This window comes from Arachis ipaensis, chromosome B1, assembly GCF_059453495.1.
Source record: "Arachis ipaensis isolate K30076 ecotype BB chromosome B1, ASM5945349v1, whole genome shotgun sequence".
Classification (NCBI taxonomy): domain Eukaryota; kingdom Viridiplantae; phylum Streptophyta; class Magnoliopsida; order Fabales; family Fabaceae; genus Arachis; species Arachis ipaensis.
In genome coordinates, this window is record NC_142436.1 from 91,412,665 (window position 1) to 91,435,731 (window position 23,067).

At 36.7% G+C, this 23,067-nt stretch overlaps 1 non-coding gene across 1 annotated transcript; it reads left to right on the forward strand.

The window, feature by feature from the left end:
• The first annotated feature begins 256 nt into the window (after window positions 1-256).
• Window positions 257-363, forward strand: LOC148577454 (small nucleolar RNA R71). Its single transcript, XR_015903370.1, has one exon. It is a non-coding gene; the product is annotated as a small nucleolar RNA R71 (small nucleolar RNA).
• The last annotated feature ends 22,704 nt before the right edge of the window (window positions 364-23,067 follow it).

The window sequence follows — 23,067 nt, forward strand, 5'->3', positions numbered from 1 at the left end:
GAGGTCAGCTAATTGCTTGGTAATGAGCTTGTTTTGGGCCAGCAGAGCATCTACATTGTTTAGCCCCATCACTCCTCTAGTGTTCCCTCTTTCGGAGGCATAGAAGTAGTCATTCTCTGCTACAGTTTCAATGACATCTATGGCCTCCTCAATGGTCTTCTTCTTGTTCAGAGATCCCCCGGATGAGTGGTCTACTGCTTTCTTTGATTCATAAGAAAGGCCTTCATAGAAAATGTGTAGCTGCACCCATTCATTGAACATATCTGGTGGACACCTCCTTGTTAGGTCCTTAAACCTCTCCCATGCTTCATATAGAGTCTCACCATCCTGCTGCCTGAAAGTTTGAACCTCAGCTCTCAGCCTGTTGATTCTTTGAGGAGGATAGAATCTAGCTAAAAATTTGTTCACCACATCTTCCCAGGTTGTCAAACTCTCCTTAGGGAAGGATTACAGCCATTTAGATGCCTTATCCTTGAGTGAGAAAGGGAACAAAAGTAGTCTATTGGTGTCAGGATGAACACCATTAGACTTCACAGTATCGCATATCCTCAGGAAGGTGGTTAGATGTTGATTGGGGTCTTCTTGGACGCCTCCTCCGAATGAACAGTTGTTCTGAACAAGGGTGATGAGCTGTAGTTTTAGTTCAAAGTTGTTGGCATGTATGGTTGGCTTTTGAATGTTACTCCCACAGTTTCTTGGGTTTGGGTTGATGTAGGAGCCTAGAACTCTTCTCTCTTATGCAGCATGATTTGCTAGACCTTCTCTGCCATGGTTGTGAGCCTCTTCTTCATGAGGGTTCTCCATATTCTCCTCCATGTCTAGTTCAAAGTACTCTTCCTCTTCTTCAGCACCCACTACTCTTTTTCCTCTTGCTTCCCTCCTTAATCTAAGGAAGGTCCTCTCAAGTTCAGAATCAAAGGAAGTTGAAGCCCTGCTTCTTCTCCCTGTCATACAACCAACAAAGTACAAGCAAGGAAACAGATCCAGAAAGTATTCTGTTAGAATTACTGTTAGTGTGAGTGATGCAATATATCAAACAGTTAGTGGGTTAGTGAACTGACTTGTAAATAACTAAAAAAAATAAACGAAAAAGTAGGGGGAAGGGAAGAAATTAACTAAAACTGAAAGCGAATTAACTCAACAGAAATTTAAATCAAACAAAAGAAAAATGCTCAATCTAGTTATCCTCCAATTTAATCATTGTTGATTCAAAATCAATCCCCGGCAACGGCGCCATAAACTTGATACGCACAAAACACGTCTCTCAACAAATTTTCTTCGGCAAGTGTACCGAATTTGTCGTCAAGTAAAAACTCACAATAGAGTGAGGTCGAATCCCACAGAGATTGATTGATCAAGCAACTTTAAATAGAGGAATGTTCTAGTTGAGCGAACCAGAATTTGATTTGAGATTTGCAGAAAATTAAATGGCGGGAAAGTAAACAGCAGAAATAGTAAATGCTAGAAATAAAGAGCTGAATGTAAATGGCGGAAAGTAAATTAAAGAATCTTAAACGGGAATGGGGCAATTGCTCATAAAAGTAAATGGCAGAAATTAAAGAGAATGGGTAAGATCAGAAATGGGGAGTTCATTGGGCTCAGGAGATGTTGCATTCTCCGGATCAAGTTCATTTTCATCTCTTCCTCAATCAATGCATTCATTGATCTCCTTGGCAATCTTAAGTGATCGAATTCCAATTTCTTGGTAATTCAATCTCTGAAATCTTGATCAATAGCCAATTCCTTGGTCAATTGCTCATGAGAAGAGATAAAGTATAGTCACTGATTATACCACATGCATTTCCCAAATCAAGTGTTGGTAGGATTATAGTCACATATCCATCCAAACCCAATTTGGTCCAGCATGAGAAATCATTTCTAGCATGATCTCTTCATTCCTCTTTCAAGGTTCAGAAGAGATCCAAGTATGAATAGCTTCTTTTTCAAGATAACTACCCAATTGGATGAAGATCGAAAGCTTTCTAGTAAAATCAAGAGAAAAGATAGAAGAAGGAGAATGAAAACTAATATTGATCCATCAAATTACAACAAAGCTCCCTAACCCAATGAAAGGGGTTTAGTTGTTCATAGCTCTGGAAAATGAAAACCAAGATGGAGAATACATGATGAAAGTAAAACTAGAAGTGCAGAGAAAGTAAAATACAGAGAGTAGTTCTATGCCAAAGGCTCGCTAAAGTTTTCAACTCCCTAACTAATTCAAAGCTACTCCTATATATACTACTCTTCTTATCTTCTAGTTGGCTCTTCAAGTCTTGGGTATGGGCCTCTGAATCTTGAGTTTGAAGCGGTTATCCTTTTCATTGGGCTTAGCTTTGCTTGCAGAGAGAAAAGGTAAAGTATGCAGGGACTTTGACTCAGGACGTTAGTGGTGTCAACGTTAAGTGAAAGTGTGAGTTCGAGAACGTTAGTGACAATCACCTTTTTCACTAACGTTCCTAACCCAAATATGATCACATTGACTTCAACGTTAGTGGCACTAACGTGACCACTAACGTTGCCTCTTAGTCCTTCGCACACGTTATTGGGACTTACCTTTCCCAATAACGTGGAGAGTCCTCCCATGTCCTTACGTTAGCGTCCACGTTAACTAGGTTAACATGGCTTCTAACGTAGTAACGCCAATCCTTCGAGAACGTTAATGACACTTACCTTTGTCACTAAGGTTCCAATGTGCCCCTATTTCCCACATTAGAGTCCACGTTAACTAAGTTAACGTGGCTTCTAACGTAGTCATGCTAGCCATCTCCAACGTTAGTGACAAAGGTGAGTGTCACTAACGTTGGCTCATCATCTCTTTATCCATGTTAGCTTCCACGTTAACTAAGTTAACGTGGGAGTTAACGTTGCTCATGGTGGCTCTTGGTGGTTCACGCCAACGTTAGTGACAAAGGTAAGTGTCACTAACGTTGGCTATCAATTGCTCTCTCCACGTTAGCTTCCACGTTAACTAAGTTAACGTGGGAGTTAACGTGGCTTATGGAGGCTTGGCCAACGTTAGTGACAAAGGTGAATGTCACTAACGTTGGCTTCTCTTTTGCTTCTTAACGTTAGAGTCCACGTTAACTAAGTTAACATGGCTCTTAACGTGGCCACTTATGAGCTTGGTCCAACGTTAGTGACAAAGGTAAGTGTCACTAACGTTGGCTCCATTTTCTTTCTTCCATGTTAGAGTTCACGTTAACTTAGTTAACGTGACTCTTAACGTGGGTTATGATGGCTTCGAGAGCGTTATTGGCGATTACTTTTCTCATTAACGTTGCAAGCTAGCTCCCATTCCACGTTAGTGGTCACGTTAGTTAGACTAACGTGGCTGCTAACGTGGTTCTTCCTTGCTTCCTTTGTCCTGAAATCAAGCAATAAAGTGCATCAAAGTTCTAATCCAAATCATGAGACATGCATCCTCTAATTTGTCATATAATTCATGCAAAATTCTCATGAAATCATGTAAACTGCACAATGTATGCTTGAATCAAGATGTAAGTGAATATCTACCCAAAACTAGCTTATTTTCTAAGAAAATGCATGAAACTATCTTAAAAATAGTAAAGAAAAGGTCAGTGAAACTGGCCAAAATGCCCTGGCATCAGAGATGTATAATCAAGCTTGTGGTTCAGTACTATCCCATCAAGGACTCTCGAGAACCCATGTGAAATAGGGATGACGGTCAAGTTACACTCCCAATTCATTAGGATGAAGAATGAAGATACATCTTAGAATAGAATCAAGCATAGATTGAAATAGAATAGTGATATTATTAATCCATAAGAATCAACAGAGCTCCTAACCTTAACCTAGGAGGTTAGCGACTCATACTGTAAACAGAATAGTGTTCAAATGTAAAAGTGGGGGAAGAAGATCCTAAACGAGGGTGATCTTCTCCTATATATACTAATCTGATATCTAAGGATTACATAAGAATAACTTACCATTTGTACCCATGAAAGTTTAACACGCTGACAAATATATCCATAAAAAAATGAAAGTGACTTTGTACCCACAAAAGACAAATTTTTACAGACAAATCTATCCAAACCATAAAAAATTATTTAAAATTGCCAAACTGCACTCTATTCCAACACATCATCCCCCACAACAGGCTCAACCCTGAACCTGTTGGCTTGTCGATTCGATCCACCGTTCTCCCTTCTCGACATTTCTGCCTCTTCCTCAACAGCCTCTTTCTCCTCTCATGGTCAACATCAGCAACCCCATCCTTATTAAGGTTTTTTGAATCTTCAAAATTTCCCAAGTTTTTCATCATTTCCCACTTCTCACAGGCGCCACTCATGAAGGGCATAACCTTCCTTTGATCCCATCTCTGTAAGCGGTGGAAGCATTGGTTTGTCTGAGAGAAAAATGCTGTCGTCGTGGTAGCCGTTGTCGTTACCATTTTCTGCTACATGCACCGGTTCGAAGGGAGACTGGAGTAGCTTGGATCCAGATTGCTGAACCCGAAGATGTCCAGTGAAGCAAACAGAGAAGTATGGTTGATAAACCACTATTTTATGGTTTATCTTGTGCTCAATTGAGTGGTTTTTATCAACTCTTTACCCACTTATTCATACTATTTGCATGTTTTACAATTCCTTCCCAGAATTTGTGCTATGATTGGAAACATGCTTCTTTGATCTTATAATTGCTAATATTAATCCTCTCTTATTACCATTAGATGCCTTGATATGTGTGTTAAGTGATTTCAGAGACTACAGGGCAACAATGGCTCAGAGGATGGAAAGGAAGCATGCAAAAATGGAAGGAATACAAGAAGTTGAAGGAACTGCAAAGCTGTCAGCCTGACCCTCTCGCACTAAAACAGCCATAACTTGAGCTACATAGATCCAAACGACGCGCTTCTAGTTGCGTTGGAAAGCTAACGTCCGGGGCTTCGATTTGATATATAATATACCATAGTTGTTTTGACTCTAGGCGACGCAACCACGTGCTCCATGCGAACGCGTCGCAGTGACGGAAATTCAGCATGTTTGAATTCGCAACCAGCGAATTCTAGGTTGTTTCTGACCCAATTCTCGACCCAGAAAATACAGATTAGAGGCTATAAAGTGGAGGAATGCATCCATTCATAAAAAAAGCTTTTCATATTCATAATATTAGGATTTAGATGTAGTTTTTAGAGAGAGAGGTTCTCTCCTCTCTCTTAGGATTAGGATTTAGGATTTCTCTTAGTTTTAGGAGTGCCTCTCAATCCCAGGTTCAATGTTCCTTTTATTTATTTTTCTAATTTAATTTATGAACTCTTCCATGTTACATTTGATATCTTTATTAGTGCTAATTGAGGTATTTCAGAATTATGATTGCTTTCTTTTATTTATTATATAAATAATTTGAATTTTTCCCTTTTGGCTTTGATTGAGTCATTGGAGACACTTGAGTTATCAAACTCATTGTTGACTGAAAATTGGAATTCTTCAAGAATTAATTCGAGTTCCAATAACTCTAGCCTTTCCCAAGGAAAGACTAGGACCTGAGGAATAAAAATTAATCCATCCACTTAACTTACCTTCATAGTTAGAGGTTAACAAAGTGGGAGAAAAATCCAATTCTCATTACAATTGTTAAGGATAACCAGGATAGGACTTCCAGTTCTTCATACCTTGCCAAGAGATTTTATTATTATTAATTTATTTTACTTGTCATTTAAATATACCCGTGCCCATTGCCCAAACTTCAAAACCCCAATTTACAAACTCATAACCAATAATAAGAACATACCTCCCTGCAATTCCTTGAGAAGACGACCCGAGATTTAAATACTCGGTTATCAATTTTAAAAAGGGGTTTGTTACTTGTGACAACCAAACGTTTGTATGAAAGAACTTTTGAAGGTTTAGAAACTATACTTGCAACGAGGATTTATCCGCAAATTTCCAGACCATGCAAAAGTTCTCTCATCAAAATGGCGCCGTTGCCGAGGAATTGCAAACGTGTGCCTTATTATTGGTTATTGTAAATATTTGCTTTTTGCTTGTTTATTTGTTTTTATTTTTGTTTTTATTTTTGCTTTTTCGTAAATTAAGAGGTTATTGGTTTTTTTATTTATTTATTAAAAAAAATTTTTTCAAAAAAAAAAATCATATCTTTTTCAAAATCTTATCTTATCTTATTTCAAAAATCAAATTTCAATATTTAAATTTCGAATTTCAAATTTTAAATTTCAAAATTCAAATTTCAAAAAATTTAAAATTTCAAATTTCAGATTTCAAAAATTTAATTTTCAAATTTCAAAATCTAATTTTCAAATTTAAAAATTTAAATTTCAATAACTTTTTAATTTCAATTTGTTTTTATTTTTCATTTTTTTTTTAATTTTTATTTATCATGAGTTCTCACCCCCATCGCTATGAGTCTGGTTACAATTATGTTGCAGAAAGAAGAAATTACAATGAGAACAGGCATCAAGGTTGGAACAATCAAAGATGGGAGGAGCCACAAGGATTTGATCAACCCTCTTAGCGACAACCACCTCCAATGGACTATCAACAACCACCACCACCATATGCCTATGAACCCTTTCCTCAACATGACTTTGGACCACCATACTCACAAGCCCTTTTCCGCCAATCACCCTCATATGATCCTAACCCGTATCCACCATACCAACCATCTTATGAGCCAAGTGAACCATACACAGAACCACCACCTTTCCAACACAACTACTCTTATGAACCACCACCTCAATATTTACCATCTCCATGTCATTATCAAGATGAACCACCTTCCTATTATGAACCCTCTCTCCCAACCAATGAATCCTCATATTCACCCCAACCTCCAATGGATGACAGACTTCGTGTTATTCTTCAAAGGCAAGAAAGGATGAATAAGAGTGTGCTAAATTTCGTAGCCGCCTTAGGCGAGTTCGTAAAAATAATAGCTTCCCAATATCTGAGCACTCAAAGAACTCCCATGGCTACATGTGGAGAATCAAAAGAAGAGCAAAGCATGAAGGAGACACTAGAAACTTCGGTGGACAATGAGGAACATGGCTTTGTATTGAAACAAGTGGAGGAAGCCATAATAGTTGCAGAGGAAGAAATGGTTGAAGACTTAGGAGATGCTGAACCTCCATGGGAAAATCAGGTTATAGAACCTCCTTCCAAGGCGATTGAAATTGATGCTGAGGAGGGTGTACAACCTCCAATGCGTGTCATGGTTAAGGACTTGGAAGAGGTTGATCAAGAGATGGAGATTCAAGAAGAAGAAGCACAACCTCCTATGCCCTTGGTAAGTAATGAAGAAGAGATTGTATTGGAAGAAAGCTACCAAGAGGAAGAGGTTGAAATTAAAGAAGTTTGCAAAGAGGTGGAAGTTGTCAAAGAGCATAAGGGAGTGGAGCTTGAAATCACCTTGCCAAAGTTATTGGAGACCCCTCCCCCTAAGTTTCCATCATCCTTCACAACATTCAAGTGGGTAAAATTCATATCCTTTAGCTTTCTAATTCCACTTGAATATGGGCTACTGGAGACGGATGGTAAACTTATAGCTCTTTGTGGCATAAAGAGTAAGAGGAAGATGGTCAGTGGTAAGAATTGTCCTGTAAGGTTCATTATGGTTGAAAGCTCAAAGTTTAAATGCAAGGGTTGGTGTAGAGCTCAATTGAATGGGTCTAGGAAGTTGTTTGGTAGATGCAGTGAGAATTCAAATTACTTATCACCCGGCTGGAAAAATACAAATCCCAACAAAAATGGGTGTAAAAGCAAGATTTGGGATCCTGGAATCTGCTCTGACATTTGTCACCCTGGGAGCCTAAGAATCTATTTGAAGCTTCTTAAGGGCTTTACATGCCTAGTTTGGGACCCCGGAGGTTACTGGAGATACAAACATTGGTGGACATTCCTGGATGAGTTCAAGCACAAGCCACCATAACAAAGGACTCCCCAAATGTCCAACTTAAGGACTTTAAGTAAAAGTGCTAGGTGGGAGACAACCCACCATGGTATGATCGTCCCTTTTTCAGTTTTAATTCTAGTCTGTTTTGTTTGTTTTTGTGTTTTATTATTATTTCATTGAACCTGGAATTACTCATAACATCCATATCATTTTGCACTCTGCATACTTCATAAAAAAAAAACGTTACGCAACGCGACCGCATCATTGACGCGTCCGCGTCGCAAGGAGATGGGAGAAAATAATAAACAAACAGAGAGTCACACAGGAGCGTGGCTGGAGGTGTGCCCGTGGCACAAATCGTCCCACGTGACCGCGTCGCTGACGCGTCCGCGTCGAATGGGAATATTGGCCTCCCACGCGACCGCGTGCCCCACGCGGCCGCGTGACCTGGATTTCGACGTAACAAGGGTGCACGACCGAAAGTTATGCTAGAGTGGTGCTGGATTAGTGCTCAGCGCATAATCCTTTCCACATATCCTTCTACCAGCCCACTTACACGATCGCATGCCCCACGCGATCGCGTCACCCAAAATTTGGCACTAATATGATTTTGAACAGAGAGTTGTGCGAGTGCGAGGCTGCCCTCGTGCCAGTGGCATAAAACAGGTGACGCGACCGTATGACCAACGCGACCGCGTCAATCAGTTTAAGCGCAAGTCGCGCGACCGCGTGCCCCACGCGTCCGCGTCGCTTGCACCGTACAGCTTATTCAGATCAGCCAATTGTCTTATCTTTTCTTCCCCAATCCTAATTTCTTCTATCATTTCTTCTTTCTTCTTTCTTTCTTACTTTATTTCTCTCCCTTCTTATTCTTCTTATCTTTTATTTTATTTTATTTATTTGCATACTTTCATTCATTGCATTTTAATTTTGTATATTTTTATTTTCTTTTTTAAATTTTTTATTTTACCATTGGTGTTCAAATGTTCTTATTCAACTGTTATATCTTTTCTGGTATTATCTTAGTGCTTATGACTTGTTTTATTCTGATTGGGTAACATTATTTAAATCAATGCTAATCTTTTATGATACTTGTACTTCTTTTGCATTGATACGAACTTATGCTATCTTGCATTACCCACATTTTCCTCTCCTTTGTTGCAAATTTTGCACCACTAGTATGCCATGTGCTTATATTGTTTTCTCACGTACATGTTGAAGCTTCCATGTAAATGAGACCCTTATCATTTGGCATTAACCCAACCATACTTCATTTATTTTCTTATCTTTATTATTGGGTTACTTTTCTTCCCTTTTTCTTTCTGGATGGCCACCAGGGAGAGAACCGGAAGACGTTTACATGGGGAGACAAACAAGTCCTTCAGCACAATCCTTGGAGAAATGCATCAGTTGGAGAGACCTGTCCACTTGTACATCTTAGCATGCACCGAGGTTGGTGCAATCTTTAAGTGTGGGGAGGTCGATACCGATCTCCGAGGGTTAGTTATTTTTTTCAACACCAATATTCTATTTTCTTTGTTTATTCATTGTTGCATTTGCATATTTAATTGCATGTTTGTTTGATTTTATGCATTTAGTTACTACTTGGATGAAGTAATATTTTCTTTTTCAAGAAATTTTTATAATATTTCACTAATTTAAATTGAAAAATTTTTATATTAAAACTTGTTTGGAAGTTGTATTTGGAACATGGTTTTTGAGCTAAAGAACACACAACCTGTGAGATTTGAGCTTATTTATATGGTTACATTATTTAACCATAAATTTTTATTCTTGTGTGTTCTCTTCTCTATGATTGCAATCTTTACTTTGTTTCAGTCTATATGTCCAATATTTAGTGTATTTACATGCATGCATATGATTGAGGCCATTATTTGATTGTAGCTCACTTATCCCAAATAAGCCTACCCTTTAAATCACCCTTGTCAGCCACTTTGAGCCTTTTAATCCCCATTTGTTCTGTATTTTACCACATCACTAGCCTTAAGCAGAAAAATAATTAAATATCCCAATTGAATCTTTGGTTAGCTTAAGATAGGGATTGTGTAACAACTAAGTGTGGGGAAATTGTGGGAACATGGGTTAATAAGGGAATGTATCATGTTTCTAATTTATTTGAATATTGGGAATTTGGGAACCTACTCATGAAAAAACCAAAATAGAAAAATAATGGAAAATCCATGTGCATTGATAAGTTATGTTTATTTTTCTACAAAAAAAAAGAGAAAAAATCCAAAAATAATCAATAAATAAGTAAATAAATAAGGGGACAAAATTACCCCAATGCTAAGTTAATAAAAGATCAATGCACATGTGATGAAAGTAAAGAAATATAAAAAATTTGGTACATGAGTATGGGAATCATACAAAAGTGGGAATTATGGGTAGTTAGGCATGAATTTAACAGTATATAGAGTGTATGTATGTTAGGTGAGAGCTTGGTTAGTCAAAGATTCAATTTATAGCTCACTTAGCTATATATATACCTTTACCCTTACCTTAGCCCCATTACAACCTTGAAAAAGACCTCATGTTGTTTGCATTGGTACATTAAATATTTGTTGATTGCTTAGATGAAGAACAAAGTTTAGAAAGCATGATTAGAGAAGAGTAGAGTGAATTACCCTATACACTTTAGTGATTAGAGTACATATACACTACCAGTAAGGGTTCAATGCTTAATTCTATGTTCCCTGCTTTCATGAGCTATCTTCTTACAAGTGTACTTGCTTTTTATTGTATGAATTGAATTAGTGAAATCTGATTTATGTTTGTCTTGAAGAGTTTATTTACTTTTAACCAAGTAGGTAGAAACATTTTGCATGTAGTTGCATCCATACAGATAGGTTACATTTCATACATTCTATCATTCCTCTTCACTTCTTTTATAGCTTTTCTTGAGCTTAGCATGAGGACATGCTAGTGTTTAAGTGTGGGGAGGTTGATAAACCACTATTTTATGGTTTATCTTGTGCTCAATTGAGTGGTTTTTATCAACTCTTTACCCACTTATTCATACTATTTGCATGTTTTACAATTCCTTCCCAGAATTTGTGCTATGATTGGAAACATGCTTCTTTGATCTTATTATTGCTAATATTAATCCTCTCTTATTACCATTAGATGCCTTGATATGTGTGTTAAGTGATTTCAGAGATTACAGGGCAAGAATGGCTCAGAGGATGGAAAGGAAGCATGCAAAAATGGAAGGAATACAAGAAGTTGAAGGAACTGCAAAGCTGTCAGCCTGACCCTCTCGCACTAAAACGGCAATAACTTGAGCTACAAAGGTCCAAACGACGCGGTTCCAGTTGCATTAGAAAGCTAACGTCTGGGGCTTCGGTTTGATATATAATATACCATAGTTGCTCTGACGCTAGACGATGCGACCGCGTGCTCCATGCGGATGCATCGCAGTGACAGAAATTTAGCATGTTTGAATTCACAACCAGCGAATTCTGGGTTGTTTCTAACCCAGTTCTCGGCCCATAAAACACAGATTAGAGGCTATAAAGTAGAGGAATGCATCCATTCATAAAAAAAGCTTTTCATATTCACAATATTAGGATTTAGATGTAGTTTTTAGAGAGAGAGGTTCTCTCTTCTCTCTTAGGATTAGGATTTAGGATTTCTCTTAGTTTTAGGAGTGCCTCTCAATCCCAGGTTCAATGTTCCTTTTATTTATTTTTCTAATTTAATTTATGAACTCTTCCATGTTACATTTGATATCTTTATTAGTGCTAATTGACGTATTTCAGAATTATGATTGCTTTCTTTTATTTATTATATAAATAATTTGAATTTTCCCTTTTGGCTTTGGTTGAGTCATTGGAGACTCTTGAGTTATCAAACTCATTGTTGATTGAAAATTAGAATTCTTCAAGAATTAATTCGAGTTCCAATAACTCTAGCCTTTCCCAAGGAAAGACTAGGACCTAAGGAATAAAAATTAATTCATCCACTTAACTTACCTTCATAGTTAGAGGTTAACAAAGTGGGAGAAAAATCCAATTCTCATTACAATTGATAAGGATAACCAAGATAGGACTTCCAGTTCTTCATACCTTGCCAAGAGATTTTATTATTATTAATTTATTTTACTTGTCATTTAAATATACCTGTGCCCATCGCCCAAACTTCAAAACCCCAATTTACAAACTCATAACCCCTAATAAGAACATACCTCCCTGCAATTCCTTGAGAAGACGACCCGAGGTTTAAATACTCGGTTATCAATTTTAAAAAGGGGTTTGTTACTTGTGACAACCAAACGTTTTTATGAAAGAACTTTTGAAGGTTTAGAAACTATACTTGCAACGAGGATTTATCCGCAAATTTCCAGACCATGCAAAAGTTCTCTCATCAATGGTCAACGACAGTGACATTGCCGCCAGAGAAGCTAGAGTAGCTACCATATCTGAAGAAGTTGTCTTCGTCGGCGTGGTTTTGGTGGTGATCGGAGTCGACACTGAAGGTATCAAAAGCAGACATGTCTTATGTCTCTATGCTATTTTTGTTCTCTCTCTCTTCTGTACAAAGATGTGTGCTTCGTTTCCTTAGCTTAATTGAATAATTGTATTCAGAGAAAGAGAGAGATGCTATTAAAAATTAGAACGTTTATTTGACAAATAAATATTACCAACAGCATTCATATCCGCGTTCCTCAATCGCGGGACCTTTTCTCCTTCACTTTGATTTTTTGTGTTACTGATTTGTGGGGTACCTGATTTTTTTCAAAGTTTGAATTTTTTTTTACATAATTGATGAAGAGGATAATGAGTCTGGGGAAGAGATAGATGAAGACAAGGGGGATGATAATGATGTTGTTGAGGTGCAGAGATTGAAGACAACGATGATGAAGATGGGGTTGAGTATAATGGCAGCAGAAATGGTGGTGATGTTGATGGCTATGGTGGTAGCAAGGGATGAGAGTGATGCTAGGGACGTAGGGTTTGGAATTGGGGAAGAGAAGATGGGAAATAAAATTTGAAATTAAAATTAGATTATATTTAAAGGGCAAATTGGGAATTTTAAATAATTTTGTAAAGTTTGCATATATTGTCTGTAAAAATCTATCTTTTATGGGTACAAAGTTACTTTCATTTTTTTATGAGTACATTCATCAGTGTTTTAAATTTTCATAGGTACAAATTGTAATTTATTCGATTAAAGAAATAAGATAAACTAGTCCTGTAGTGCGAAAATCCACTTTCTAGGCCCACTTGGTGAGTGTTTGGGCTGAGTTTGAGTGAAGCCACGAGTTGGTACTCCCTCTGGGGCGTTGGATGCCAGCTTTGGACTCCTGAAAGAGCGTTGGATGCCAGCTGCTCCCTTTTGGGCATTGGACACCAGGAATGGGGTTGGTGGCTGGCATTGAATGCCAGTTTTCGGCCTTTATTTCCAAAGCAAAGTATAGACTATTATATATTTCTAGAAAGCTCTAGATGTTAGCTTTGCATAGCCGTTAAGAGCGCACCATTTGGAATTTTATAGCTCTAAAAATGCTCTTTCGAGTGCATAGAGGTTAGAATCTGACAGCATTTGCAGTCCTTTCTCTGTCTCTAAATCAGACTTTGCCAAAACTCCTCAATTTCAGCCAGAAAATACCTGAAATCATCATAAAACACACAAACTCAAAGTAGAATCTAAAAATATGAATTTTTCACTAAAACCTATGAAAATATAATAAAACTTAAACAAAACATAATAAAAACTATACGAAAATGATGCCAAAAAGCGTATAAAATATCCACTCATCACACTACTTCATCAGGCTAAGAATAAAACCACTTCTTTGCTTGCCCCTCAAGAGAGAAGGGGAAGGCAAAGACCATAATCGTAACCTCATCGGCACCATGTCTCCTAGCCATAGAATAAGCCACTTGGAAATCCCTCAAGTGTCTAATAGGATCTTGGCCCGGTAATCCATGGTACTTAGGCAACAAGTTGATCAAGCTATTCTTCAATTCAAAATTAGGATCAAGATTCAGATACCGTGTTTGTAATAGTTGGAGAACAAGATCTGGCGCTCGGTGCTCATGCATGGTGATCCTTCGAGGCTCCGCCATGTGATTATCAACTGCAGTACTCAAGGGTATGTCAGAAGTTCCAATAGAGGAGAAAGACGTTTCTTCATTGAATGTGGATTCTAGATCACTCTTGGATTGGACTAGTGTGTCGGAAGGTTCCTCAAGAGATGCCAATGCACTAGCCGTATAATCTAACCTACACCTAGCTTGTCAAATATGAACTAAAGCTCTTTCAAGTTCGGGATCGAATTCACTAAATTAGGATCCAGCTGTGACCGAGTCATTCAACTTGGAAACCATAAGCTCATGCATTAAAACGATCTAAAATAAAAAAATAAAAACTAACTAAAGAAAATAAACTATTTACACTATCCACATATTCATATAACTAACTTTAAAGCACACATTTCAACCATTCCCCGGCAACGGCGGCAAAAACTTGATGTCGGGTAATTCGCCGGTTAGGAATTTCACAAAGTAATCCCTTTGCTAGTATAGCCCCAACCAATAAATAACTCTCGCCATCGAAGTTTTGATTAGTTGTCACAAGTTCAACCCACTAAAAATAACCGAGCGTATTACTCCTGGTTCGTCCTCAAGAGAATGGGCAAGCGTCTGAATTAAAGTTGGTTAGAATTCCGGGATTGAAAGTCATAAGCAAGAAATTAAACTAATAAACTTAGCATGCAAGAAACTTAACTAACAAGAACTAAATCTAAACAAAGCAAGCAATATCTAAATGAATAGCAAATTAACAAGGCAATATATGAATCTAATTCTATTCTAGAACTAATTAAACTACTAAAAATAACTAAGGCAAGAATTAAGCAATTGAGATTTTTGTTGTTTCAATTAAGTGAAAAAGAACTCTTGGCTAGGTGTGAGAATTGAGATCATTATCCTTGTCTAATAACCATATATTGACAATTAAGAGGGACCAAACCCATTAACTCTACCTCTATACTTGAAGTAAGTCAAATAGGCTTAATCAACATCAACTATAAGTTCCAACCTAGCTACTAATTAACTTAGTAGTAGGATAGTGTTAATGGACATCAATTTGATCAATAAGTGGCTCCAAATCATCAATTCAATTAGACCCAATGACTCAAGGTTACTCAATTTCATTCACCTAGGCCAAGAGTAAAGAAAACTACTCCATAGCTAGTGAAAACATTTTGTCAAACACTTGGTGGCACTAGTTGGAGACATAGGAAAATTACAAAATTAACTAGAAATTAATGCTAGCAACTAACAACATTCAATAATATCAACTTAACTACAAGCATAAAACATAGAAAACATCAATGCATTAAAGTGAATTCAAATTTGACAAGGTTCACAAAAATGAGAAATAAAAGAAACTAAGGAGAAGAGAAGAACATAACACTAACAAAAGAACTAATGAGAATTAGAACTAAAAAGATTAAAATTAAGACAATAGAAGTAGAATTAACAAGTTCCAATTCAAAAATTCAAATAAGAGATAATCAAAATAAACTAAAGCATAGAGAGAAGTGAGAGTTTCTTCCTCTAGGAAAACATAAACATAAAACTATGTCAAAAACTCTCTAAATCCCTATTGTGAATGTAGTGTCTTCTATATTGGTTGATCCCACATCATCTTCTCTTCATTTTGAATCAGATTAGGCTTGTAAAGGGGTCCAAAATCCTCCTAAAATCGTGAGTCACGTGCTCTCATTAATGAGGCACATTTTTATCTTCTTGCATACGCGGCCAGTATGCTCGCGTATGGGAGGACGCTCGAACAAGGTCACGTACGCAACCAGAATGCTTGCGTACGTGAAGGTGCATGACTGGATCGCGTATGTAGCTAGAATGCTTGCGTACGCGAGATAGCAAAACTTTAAAGCACCAATTTTCTTTATGATTCCTCATCCAAGCATGCTTCCTTTTCACTTTCCATACCATTTTTGACTTGTATAACCTTTAATACTTGAACGCACACACCAAGGCAACAATGGAATGAAATAGTGAAATAAAATCAACCTATTTAAGCATCAAAAAGCATACTTTTATCATTCAAGCTCAATTACAAAGGAATCATAAAAACATGACAATTTCAAGGAATAAGTTTAACACCCTAACTATCTAATGTCACGCTTTCGGCTGCGCCACTCTGATAGCTCGGGTATTACGACGACTTTTAAAATATTTAATACTAAAATAAGAGCTTATTTAAAACTTAAAACTAAATATTCAGAACTTCTATCCATACGTGTATATATATATATATATATATATATATATATATATATATATATAATTATAACATTTGTAAGAGGGATAGAAGTTTTGTTATGTGAAATTTATATATAATTATAACATACGTGTATATATATATACATCATACCAAAATACAAATTTCACATAACAAAACTTCTATCCCTCTTACAAATGTTATAATAATAATGGCGAGGGAAAAGTAATAATAACTAAACTAAAACATCTTCAATCGCATAAGCTAAACTCAACTACTCTTCATAAGCTTCTTCGTCCGTTTCTTGAAAAGAGAAGTCTGTACGGGGGTGAAAACCTAACCACATTGCTCACCACAGATTTTCAGAATTTGTTATAAGAAGATATTTAGTAGGTAAACTGTTTTTCAAACTCAGTGATTAAGTATCCAAAAATCCTAAACACAGTTTTTCCTATAAAAGAAAATAAAAGTTTCCTAACAGTATGAATGACCAATCTGTTCCAAACATAGGTTCATTAAGTCTATGCTGAACCAGCTTGATCTTTCATACTTTCCTAATAAATCATTCAGAAACCAATCACAGACTTCAACTCAGTGACTCAAACAATTCCACGACCAAATCATCATTTCATCATCAATATCCAAACTCAAAGGTACTACCACAGAAACAAACACAGGCAAAACATACAAGAAAAACACAGGTATAGATTACAGTTACAGCAAATAGCTCAAATAGCAGTTAATAACAGTTAAGCAATTAGGCAGTCCCAAACCAATTCAAACTCAAGCAAAGCATACAAGTACATATGATGAATGCCTATCCTATGGCTGATGATATCATCCATCGGTTATATAGCCAACCCGACATGTCCTGGTAGCTAACTATGGACTGAAACACCCATCGCGGAGGAAGTGGACTTGAGCTACAAACCCTTGCTACTACCCGCTCAAACCAGAGCCAGTAGAATACCAACTACTGTGGCTCCTACCCAGGCAGATGTTTAAAAGCTCAACATGGAGCAAGGGGGACGAACCACCATCCTTGCTACTACCCAGGCATCACAAACATACTTTTGTTCAATTTAAATCAAGCATGATCATTATCAATTCTCAAACATAACCTGGAGCAAGCGAGACGAACCACCATCCTTGCTACTACTCAGGTATCTCAAAACATACATTTATTCAATCTCAAACATACACTTATTCATTCCATCTCATTTCAATCATCAAATATCATATCATTCACCGTCAATCAGACTCAAAATCTTATTTCAAAAATCATTCTTGGCCCATTTTCAAATCACAAACGTATTCAGTTCACATCTTGCCAAGAACCACTTTTCTTAAGTAAATTTTCTTTTCAAAACTTTCAAACAACTTCGTAACCAAGCCAAATTCAAAATCTCTTCTTAAAAGACTCAAAATCACTCATTTTCAAATCATTTGCTTAATTGCTTTAAAATCAAAAGTTATTAATTGAAATTTACAGCAAGGTCTCAAGACTTTAGGGAAAAACAACCGGCCTCATTTTCTTATATTCCGTAAAGACTCTTAAAAAAATCATTGTTTTCTTAATTTAATTTATACAAAGGAAGTTTCTAAACCCATTTAAAACCAAATCATAGAAATCAGAAGTTCCGAACCAATTCGAATCCAAAATTAATCTTAATTTTATTCTTGAAACCAATTATTTCAACCTTTCCCAAAAACATCACAAAATGACATCACTCAATCAAAGTCCCTTTTTATATATAAAATCGACCTTAAAACATAATACTTTCCTTAAGTGCTTTAAGATCGTAAAGTAATTATATTCTGAATAAATCGAACTTAAGACATGTTTCTGTCAAATAAATTGAATTCAAAACATAATTATTTCCTTAATAAATCAAATAATACGATTCCTCAAAATTAAAATTTTCCAAACGACATTTCAACATGGTTTCATATTTTCTAGAAAATCCGGCAGTATCTCCCCTAAAACTTGGACTTTGCCACCCTCTTCGGGTCCCAACCGAACAATTCCTCAATTCTTTTCAACGCGTTCAAACCCAAATCATTTTCCAATAAACAAAATTCAGATTTTTAGATATGGAAATCATTTCAATATCCAACCAACTAGAAATCCCCAATTTTACAAAATCAAATAATATTTCAATCAAATAGTCAACCATATCCACCCAAGACAATTCAGACAATTCATAAGACGTATATAATCACCAGAAATTGTATTTATCACATCCATATCCATTTATAACAATTCCAAATTATAAAATAAGCTGTTTTAGAAAATCACCCCTACCTTGATAAGTCGAATCCGATAACCCAACGCATCATAGAAAAGTCCTTTTTCTCGGCTCAAACCATTCTTTCAGCAACCACAGCAATGTTTATGCAACATGCAATATTCAGAACTCGAACCTATGTTACCAAACCTCAGAATCTATCTCCAAACACGACAGAAAACTAACGCAAGGGTTTCCGAATCACTTACTGAAATAGCAAATTGAAGTAGCTGAAAACTCCGAATACAACATGCAAGCACCGATACTCAACCCTATGATAGACAACATCGCAACACCTCAGCATGAGATAACAGAACAGTGACAAAAAGGCTTCTCAAACCAAAGATTCTTACGAAGCCAGAGGATTCAGCGGCGCTCTCCGGCGGCAGAGGAAAGGGGCGGCAACACCCAGCTCCTCCTCCATCCACGCGACCTTGACAGCGGCTGTAGTAACATGCAGTGACTATGGTGTTCCCAGGATTCAAAAAGGACAGAATCTAATAACAAGACCCTTACCGGTAATGGATCTCGGTGACGCAGTGGCATTTTCTGACAACCCATCACCTGCGGCAGCTCTAAGCATAGGCGGCGACGAGCTTGGACGACGATGATGGCTTCCCAGGCGTGACTGGACATGGTGGTTCCAAGCCCGCAGCCCTCTCACTCGCGAACCCTCTCTCTCCATGACTCAGATTTGACGGCGTCTCCAATGGTGGACTAGCGGCGACGGCGATGGCGCGGACAGCAATGGCGGCACGACGCCCCTCACGGTGACGACAGTGACGTCGCTCCATAGGATGGCGACGTCTCCTCCTCGTGCGGCTGTCTCTCTCTCCTCAGTTTTAATTCGCAACGGTGGCTTCAAGGTAGATCGGCGGCGACGCATAGCACAGTGGCGATGCGAGGTAGGGCAAGGCGTGGTGGCGAGCTGGACAGCAACGACTTCTCCTCCGTCTTCCTCTACTGACGATGCTCTCCCCGTCCTCACCGTTCTCCCTCTCTTCCTCGGATCCCCCCTTCTTCTCCCTTTCCCTTTCTTTTTTTTCTTTTTTTTCTTTTCTTCTTTTGGTTTCAGTGGCTGGTTGGTTGTGTGTATTGTGTGTGGGTCACAGACCGTGTGCGAGGGTGAGTGAGTGAGTGTAGTGTTAGGGTTTGGGGTGGTGTGGGTTAGTTTAGGTATTTTTATTAAAAATAGGGATAGTAGTGTAATTTTTATAAAATAAATAAAAGATAAAATAATAATTAAAAATCAAATTAAATTTAAAGTATTCATCCTTAAAATACTTTTTAATTACTAAATTGGTAAATTATATTTAGTTAAATACTATTTTAATAAAAATCAGAGATAAGTAAATTAATTCTTTTTTATTTATAAAATAAGATTAAAAATCTAAATATTTAAAATTAAGACATATGAAATATTCACTATTTTTCAACTATAAGAACTCTAAATAATAAATAAGAATTTACTCGACTTATTTATAAAAATCCCTAAAAATATATTCTTAAATAAATATAATAGATCATAAATAATTTATTCAATAACTTTTAAAAATTAGGGGTCTTACATCCTACCCCACTTATAAAAATTTTTGTCCTCGAAAATTAACGTAATACACAAAATACTAAAATAGTTTTGAATACTTTACTTTCGTATACTTTAGAAAACAAAAGTCTTGGCATATATATGTATATAATTTTCCAAATACCGAAAATCTCATGAAAACTTAGGTGTAAGGAAAAAGTGTGGTCTAAAGCAAAAGTTACAAGATGGTTCCAAATAAAGATGTCACATGTGGCTAGGATCTTACCAAAACTTGAAGCACAAGAAGGTGCAAGTGTTCTAGTTAGGTGTTTGCAAAAACAAAGGGGTATCTAGGTAGCAAAAGTTTAAAAACAGGCTGACGTAAGCAAATAGGACAACGTTTACGCACAAGCCTCGTACCAATTTTAGAGCTTCAACTTTCATTCCTTTCGAACTCTTATATTTATCCACGCTCGACTATTAACTTTGACTTTCAACAAACTCAATCAAGGTTTTGGACTCATTCGTCGTCAAGCGGCAATCTAAAAATTGATTTTATTATTTCAGAAGCTTAGCAATTTGACACGTGCTCAAACACATCAGTGCAATACCGCTATCTCACGTTACTCGATCACTTAACTACTTATCATGAGTCATCGTCCTATACGCATTAAGCTACTGAGACATCTTCTCGGTCGTACTTCTTCGCCAAATTTAAGTATCATAACCTGCGGCATTTTCAAACTCGCCAAATTCAACTCCGTGTCAACAAGCTGTGTATTAGCGAACTAACATACTATTACCCATGTCTAGGGGTTGCACATGACACTGAACGAAGTCGAGTTTACTTAGAGGGATACCACACGGAAGAGCAAATCAAACGACAAGGACAAAATTTGCATGAAGTCGAGAGGATGAGTAGAGCCGCAATTAAATAGAGATTTACAACAACAATGAAATGTTCCAGAAGGAATGTCAATTCACACCTTTCCGAGGAAATCCGAATCAAGGAACTTTGAAAGGAATCATAAGAAGAGTTAACATATTCAGTCAAAACGAGTTTAAGATGAATAAAGGACATACAAAGTTCGCAAGGAGAAGATAACTGAAATCAAGACAATGTTCACAAGATTTTAAGAGGATGATATGGTACACACTTTAATAGGGCATCCTTTAACAATGGAAAAAACTAAGTAAATCATTTCACCTTCTCAAAGAATGATATCAGACAAACTTTTTCCAAAAAGAAGTTGCATTATGCCAAGACAAATTTAAGTCAAAATAAAATATAAAAAAGCTTGTAAAACAAAAATTAACTAGGACAATTGCAAAATCTTTCTTTGAGAACCTTGGAAGATAATCAAGTACATAATCAAATAAGAATATACATAGAAAACTGTAGTGTGGTTGGAAAAAATTTTAAGTTGTATTCAAACCACATAAAAGTTTAATTTTTTTTCTTTTGTTTCAGAATCCCTATAAGTACATACAAAAGTAAAAACAATCTTTTTCGAGACTTTCAAAGACTAGTTGTGGGCATAATCTGGCAGAGAAGAATAAAAATGAAACTTCTTTAAAAATCCTAAGTAGGAATTCAAAGAGTATACTATAAGTCACAAAGCGTCACAACAGAGCAAGATACAAATAAGATACAAAACATGGAGCAGAAGAATCAAACCGTATAATTAGGTCACTACGAATAGTAACTCTTAAGGTACGAACGACTTAAGATTAAAGGATTGTGCGTGTGTTTCTTAATAAGGATATTCCAAAAGATTCAAGCAAACTGTAAGGAACACGATCAAATAGAAAGCAAATCAAATCAAAACTTCTTTAGAAAAGTCTAAAACAAAGATTTTGAAAGAATTAAATAAATTGTTGTGTATCGCAGCGGTGGAGGTTCAACTCACTTAAAGGGTTTCTTAGCTCATGTAGAGGAATCCGAAATCAATGACCACATTGCAGGAATCAAAAGGGGAAACTAAGGGCACTATCAACTAAGTTATGCGTAAGAAAATTCAAATTGCTTTTGAAAAAGTAGTGAAGCAGGTGATTTCAAGATGAAGAAAAGAAAGACTACTGATACATCACATAACGTGGCACGATTCATAGCACATCCGTTGATAACAGTTAGAAAGGAACACAAAGCCATAAGTGAGGGTAGCTAAAATCAATGGTTAATGTTTCTAGAGATCTGTAAGTCATTTATGGCACCAAAACAAATTCAAGATCAAGTCGAGGAGTATAAAATTCATAAAGATGGCTATTAACAGTGATAAGGGTAAATATCTCAAAAGTTTCAAGCAACAACTGGATACAGAACTAAGCAAAGACAGTGTATGAATGGTAACATAAAGTTGGCAATTGAATCAATCACATTTCATGAAGGAAATAATAAATAAGGAATTCCAATGCAATTGATAGAGAAGGAGATAAAACTAAGCACGAATAAAGGATTATACGCCGAAACGGATTTATCTTCAAAGTTAATTTCTAACGCTCCTAGCCAAACTTAATACTAGAAATTATACAATGCAAGACTAATGGTATTAATCAATAGACCGTCGTGTGCATAAAGCTCTAATTCTCGTTACCAGAACAAGACCTATTATATGACAGACGCTCAGAGTATGCAATTGAAGCATAGTCGGTCCATTCCTCAGGCTCTACAGGAAGGACCGCTCTGATACCATAATGTAACACCCTAACTATCAAATGTCACACTTCCGGCTGCGCCACTCTGATAGCTCAGGTATTACGACGACTTTTAAAATATTTAATACTAAAATATGAGCCTGTTTAAAACTTAAAACCGAATATTCAGAAATTCTATCCATACGTTACAGTACAGATTACACTACCTACAAATAATATATATATATATATATATATATATATATATATACATCATACCAAAATACAAACTTCACATAACAAAACTTCTATCCCTCTTGCAAAAGTTATAATATTAATGGCGAGGGAAAAGTAATAATAACTAAACTAAAACATCTTCAATCGCAGAAGCTAAACTCAACTACTCTTCATAAGCTTCTTTGTTCGTTTCCTAAAAAGAGAAGTCTATAGAGGGGTGAGAACCTAACCACATGGTCTCAC